The sequence below is a fragment of the Vidua chalybeata genome, chromosome 28, assembly GCF_026979565.1.
Source record: "Vidua chalybeata isolate OUT-0048 chromosome 28, bVidCha1 merged haplotype, whole genome shotgun sequence".
In the NCBI taxonomy this organism is placed as follows: domain Eukaryota; kingdom Metazoa; phylum Chordata; class Aves; order Passeriformes; family Viduidae; genus Vidua; species Vidua chalybeata.
The window spans coordinates 2,501,016-2,507,015 of NC_071557.1; positions in this window are offsets into that span (position 1 = coordinate 2,501,016).

A 6,000-nucleotide genomic window follows, 5' to 3' on the forward strand; every position below is an offset into this window, starting at 1 on the left:
TTGTGCAGGAGTTAGGAAAATGATCAGGCTTTAGGCAGAATTAAACCCATGGTTTCCTCCTGACACACAGAATAATTCGAGCCTTAAATTGTTCCTCTTTTATTAGCAAGACAAATAGCTGCTTCTGAAAATGTCTCTTTCCTCATTCCATTAAGGACTGGGGACTTGGGCCGGTAGTGGAGGAGAAGCCTAAAACTAAATCTTAAAACTTTCCATTTCCATCTTTTTAGCCTGCCTTGCTTTCAGCCTTGAGCACAGCACAACTGGTGTGCCTGTGCCAAAAGCTGTTTAAACAATATTAAGATGTTTTCTTCAAACTTCTCCCTAGGAAGATACTCTTTTTCGAGAGGAATGTTTTCCCTGGAGCATTACATCATGAGCTGGTTCACTTCTTGGAGGAAGAAATTGGACCAAATGGTGGGGAAGGTCTCCAGGGGAAACATATTTCTGCTGTTAAGTATTCCCCCCAGGAAGCTCAGAAACCACTCACGTATTCCCGTTCTGTCCACATTTAGCCTTTCACCTTGCTGCAGCTGAGCACGGGGAAAGGGGGGCTGGACTTTTTTTGAGGAAATTTGACCCTTCTTTGTTTTTGTCATTACATTTCCCCCTCTCTCCTTGTACTCTGTGATCTGAGCTGGGGTGATGGCTTGTCTCGTTCCTCTGACAGTGACACTGCTGAAGGTGCTCTGGGGTCTGTGTGCAAGCTGCTAATGAAATCTTAATTAGGGAAACTTCCTTGGAAACTCTGGATTTAGGAGGCTTTTTGAGGATTAAAATGAGAGGAACCTCTGAGAAGAGCAGAGGATGGAGGGATTTGGGTGGATTAATGGGACAATGTGAACCATGTTGAGCTGGAGCAGGATTGTGTTTCCTCCTGTGTAGGGAGCATTTCCCCATCAACCATGGAGGCTCCTGATAAGGTTTCCTATAGCAAATGAAACTCTCAGAATGAGGAAAAATATACTCCTTGAATGTAGTCGTGCAGATCAACAGGGTTTTTATTATTATGACTTTTTTCTCATATGGCAGCTCTGCTCTGCAAAATTATTCTTTGAGAGCTGATAAGCTGCAGTTCACACTTTTGTTTGAAGGCAGTCAAGGACCTGAGAGCAAGTTGGACTTGGAAGGTTTTGAATTGTTTATCTTCAGCTCACACAATTTCCTTAGAGGATATCCAATGAAAATACAAACCAGTGGAATAAAACTTGGAAGAAAAACTCTCTTGGGCAAAAATGCCCCAGGGCAGGGAACTGAGTGGTTCAGGAGTGGCTTAAATTGGGCTGTGGGGATGAATTAGAGGAATCTGAGCTGTGTGCCCCAGATTGGTTTGATGGGCACAGAGAGAATTTTCATATCCAAACCTTTTGTTTTGCACCCTCAATCACAACTTGGAAAAAACAAAACCAGGCAAAATCTAATTAAATTTGGTTTTCTTACTTAAAGGTTCTGACACTTAAAGATCACAAGAGGTTGAAGTGAAGGTCAATCCCTGCAGATGTTTCCTCCATTTTTATTTAGTATCTAATTTTTGTAAAAAGTGGGGTTTGGCTGTTTTTTTTTTTTTTACAGAAAAAAATCACAGACCAATTTTTAATTGTTTCTAACAAGTGGGCCCATGAAGCTGGGGCAGCTGCTGAGGGCCTGGCACTGGAGTTGGTGGCTGGGAATTGGCACAGGCTTGGGGAAGACTTTGGCCAAACCATGTCTCAGTTCTGTAATGGAGTTAAGCACGCAGTAATTACCCAGAGCTCGTTACTGCCGCATCCATGTTATGAGGTCATTCCATGACAAAGTGGGGAGTAGATAATTTAATTTAATGGAAGTGTTCAGGGCTTGGAGCACCCTGGGACACTGGAAGGTGTCCGTACCCAAGGGAGAGGTGGCACTGGATGGGCTTTAATGCCCCTTCTCACCCAAACCATTCCATGAAGTTTGGATTCTTCTGCCACTTTGATTTTAATTCACAAGCTTATTCTGATTGCAGCAAAGTCTTTGTTTGAATATTTCCCAGAATTTGTGGCTCAAAACCCACTTTTTTCAAACTCTGAGCTCTGAGGATGTGAAGCCAAAGGGCCACTCCATCTTCCTGCTGCTGGGAACTGAATGGGAAAAGATGAGCGTGCAAAGATAAATTTCCTTTTGCTTCCTTTCTCAGCCATTTTTTCCGTGCAAAACAAACTTTTTCAAAGTGATTACACCAGATGATTTAACAGCACGGCCAAATAGTCCCCGTTGATTAAGATGGATGGGAGCTGTATTTGGAGCAATTGTAATTAAAACTCCCGTGGCAAGCAAGGAAAAATAACAAATTAATCTAACAAGAGCTTATGGGGGAATGCCTAAAATTGAAAAGTATTCTGAAAATCCCAAATTCTGTAACACTGGTAAAATTTTAGTCTATTAAGGCTTTCAGCATTATTGAAAACTCAGACTTGGAGGTAATATTTTGATATTTGTTACTTTTAAACCTAAAAAAAATTATAGCATGAAGATCTGAATTTTTCAATGCAGAATAAACATTTTCAGTTAAATTTCTATGAGATGGGCTATGTTTGTGGTCTGGTTTTAATCATCTTTTTACCTGATCCATGTGAAAAAAAGTCTTTCTATCATGAAAACATTTAATCCCTGGATTGCATTTTCTGTCTTGGTCAGAATATGCGGAAATAAATACAAAATTTAGATTTTTCTCTCTCAAAATACACTGACAACAAAGTCTGCATGGTCTGATGGGCATCACAGTGACTCCTGGTCCTCTCCTTGTCCTCTCACACCATTCCAGAGCCCTCTTGACTTTGCACAACCCATTTGTACACCAGTGCCTCACTTTCTCCATGTGTAAAATGAGGTGTCCCCTCTTGAAGGCAGTAGAAATTCTGTTTATCTTGGGGAAAACCTCTTTTACTGTCACTCTTTGAACCATTTCTGTGCCATTTCTGTCTCTGGGGCAGCACTCCCCTCCCTGCTGTTCAGGTGCAAGTGCAGAAAAAGCCCTGGCCATTTAAGGTCTGGGGCTACTTTTAGAAGAGAGGTGGCTTGTTCAGCTTTTGCAAGTCCTTAAGATAATGTCTTTTAGATCCATGATTGATTTATTTGATATTTATGCAGTTGGCAGGGGGATTTGAAATATAACATAAGCACTTCCTGAGATGTCACGGCTGCGATGTTCGTGGTCTGAACAAGGATGTAATTCATATCTGCAGGTGCTTACTCTGGTATCAAACACTCCAATAACATCATGCCTGTGGAATCTGGAGCTCCCCAGTGTCCCATTTGTATCCCGATATGCCCACATCTTTCCTATGTGTGTTTTTCTTTCTTAAGGAGCTCTCATTTCCTTCAATAGGATATGTTTTATTTCATCCTTTTTCCTGCATTTACTCATATTAATGTCACCGCGTGCACTGGTAATAGCTAGGCTTGGAAATAACCCGTGTATCCCTGAAAACATGGGTCTGAAACCCAATGCTGGGATACTTTATTAGCAAGGAATTGATGTTTTAGTGAAGGGAGGGGATCATTCCTTGCTGGACTCAGATCTAACCCTTCTAAGGAGCGTCCAGCAGGCTCAGCCCCAGCACATTCTGCTGGGCAGGGTTGAGTCCTGACTTTGAAGTTTTTTGGGGTTTTTTGTTTGTTTGTTTGTTTGTTTTTTTCTGCTAAATGGCTGTGAAATTTGGAACTGTGTGCTGCCAGTTTGTCCTGTGGAACAGTTGGGTTGGAAGGGTTCTTAAAACCCATCCAGTCCCACTCCCAGGGTCATCTTCCACTGTCCCAGGTTGCTCCAAGCCCTAGTGTCCAGCCTGGCCTTGGACAATTCCAGGGATCCCGGGGCAACCACAGCTTCTCTGGGAATTCCATCCCAGCCCCTCACCACCCTCCCAGGGAAGAATTTCTCCACAATATCCAGTCTAGAGGAATTTACACCTTTCTAACAGGGAGAGGCTGCAGGTACCTTTGGATTTCTCTTAGCAGAATTTATTCAGGGTGAAAGGACAGAGGGCAGGTGAGGGGCTCAGCTGGTGAGGGATTTCTGGCCACTCTCAGGGCACTCTTAGGGCTGTATTTTCAGCCCTACAGCTGGCAAGGACTTTTCCTCACCCTTTGTGTGCCACGAGATACCTTTTTGTGCCTCCTTTCCTTCAGCCCTTTCTCCCATTTCACTCCACTTATGGACACTGAGTTCAGTTTACAAATTCCTTACGCACCAGCAGTCTCTGCACTTGCTTTGCAAAGCACATTTGGTGAGGTGCAGTTATCAGGTGTTGGGAACAGAAGTGCTGTGAGCATTCCCCTGAACCTGCAGTGTCCATTCCCAGCTGCTCTGTGGGGTGAGCCTTAATGAGGCACCTTAGACAAGGAAAAAGTCCCTGCTTGGAAGGATCTGAGCCTTACCCAGGTTGTGGCACTGATTCCAGACATGACAGGGCTCAGGGAACAGCTGGAGCTGTGCCAGGGAGGGTCAGGTTGGACATCAGGGAAAGGCTCTTCCCCCAGAGGGTGCTGGGCATTGAATTTGGGAATGGTCACATTCCCAAATCTGCCAGAGCTCCAGGAGTGTTTGGACAGCACTCCAGGGATGCACAGGGTGGGATTTTGGGGTGTCTGTGCAGGGCCAGGAGCTGGATCAGTGATCCCTTCCAGCTCAGGACATTCTACAATGCTACAGCAGGGATCCCATCCCTGCAGCTCCAAAATGTCACAGTTGTTTCTCACTCTGGAGGCCCCTTTGGAACAGCTTTTGATTAAATATTCTGGAGTGTTCAGAGCGCAAAATCTTTTTATTTCCTGTCATTATCTCGGTACAATCATGAGTGCCTCTTTTATTATTTTTATGGATGTGCTCATCAGCTGTAGCTTTTCCCATCCCAGTGGGAATTTCCCTGCCCTGAAAAGCTGAACCTCAGACTATCTGGTAGAAACTGAATTTTTTCCCAGCTGGTGAGTGCAGCACCAGCATCTCCCATTAACAGAGCTCTGCTGGGGGAAATATTACAAACCATAATCTGCTGGAACAGCCCACTGGGGTGATTTTGGGCTTTCCTGGAGACTGTCACAGGTACCTCAGCTGGGACATGGCAATGAACAGAAATAAAGGAATAAATACACAATAAAGAGTCTTGCTCGTAACTTGAACTTGTGCTTTACAAGGCAGAAAATCTCTTTTTATACATTTTGCTATAAAACCAGCCTAAGTTTAATGTTTGTTTGTAGTATGAAGGGATTTTTGTTATCAGTCTTTAGCTGGAGGAGAAACTCCACAGTCACAGTGGAAGCAGCCTCATTTTTTCCTTTTTATTTCTAAATCAGGTAGATTTCTTTTCCTGAGACATTTTTAAATTAGACTCTGTATAAACCAGATTAATTTGGGATCAATCCTTGCTGTGCTAGGCTGACTTCACCTGAGGCTGTTTGCTTTGTTCTTATCTGTTAATTTTATACACAGGAAAGCCCAAAGTGTGAATAATTCCACAAAATAAACCTGTAAAGGATGTGTAGCTCTGTCAGGGCTCTGTGACAAAGTCAGTGCAGATGAACCACCTTCTTCCAAAAAACTTGAATTAAAGAGAGGTACTTTGCAGCTGTACAGGAGCTGTGCCCCAAAATGTCCTTAATCCAAATTGATATCGCAGTGCAGTGACACTGAAATGTGCTCTGGGCTGGGAGGAGGAAAGTGCTCTTGTGAGAGGTGAGGAACACAAATTATTGGGGTTATAGGATACTTAACCCACCCCGGATGGGGTTAGGCAGAGGCAAACCCAGACTTTTCATGTCCTTTCCCTCTCAGTTAATAAATAGCAAAACTGCAATTTCCTGCTCTCCCCCAGGGCAGCTGTCACAGTGGTCAGTGGCAAAGGGCCAGCTGGCCTCAGGACTGAGCCCTGGTGCCACATCCTCCTCTCACCTGCCCCAGCCCAAGCTCTGCTTCAGCTGGGCTGTAAGAGCTCTGCCTCTCTCAAATTTCCCCCTTCCTCCATCACCACTTGACTTGGGTTT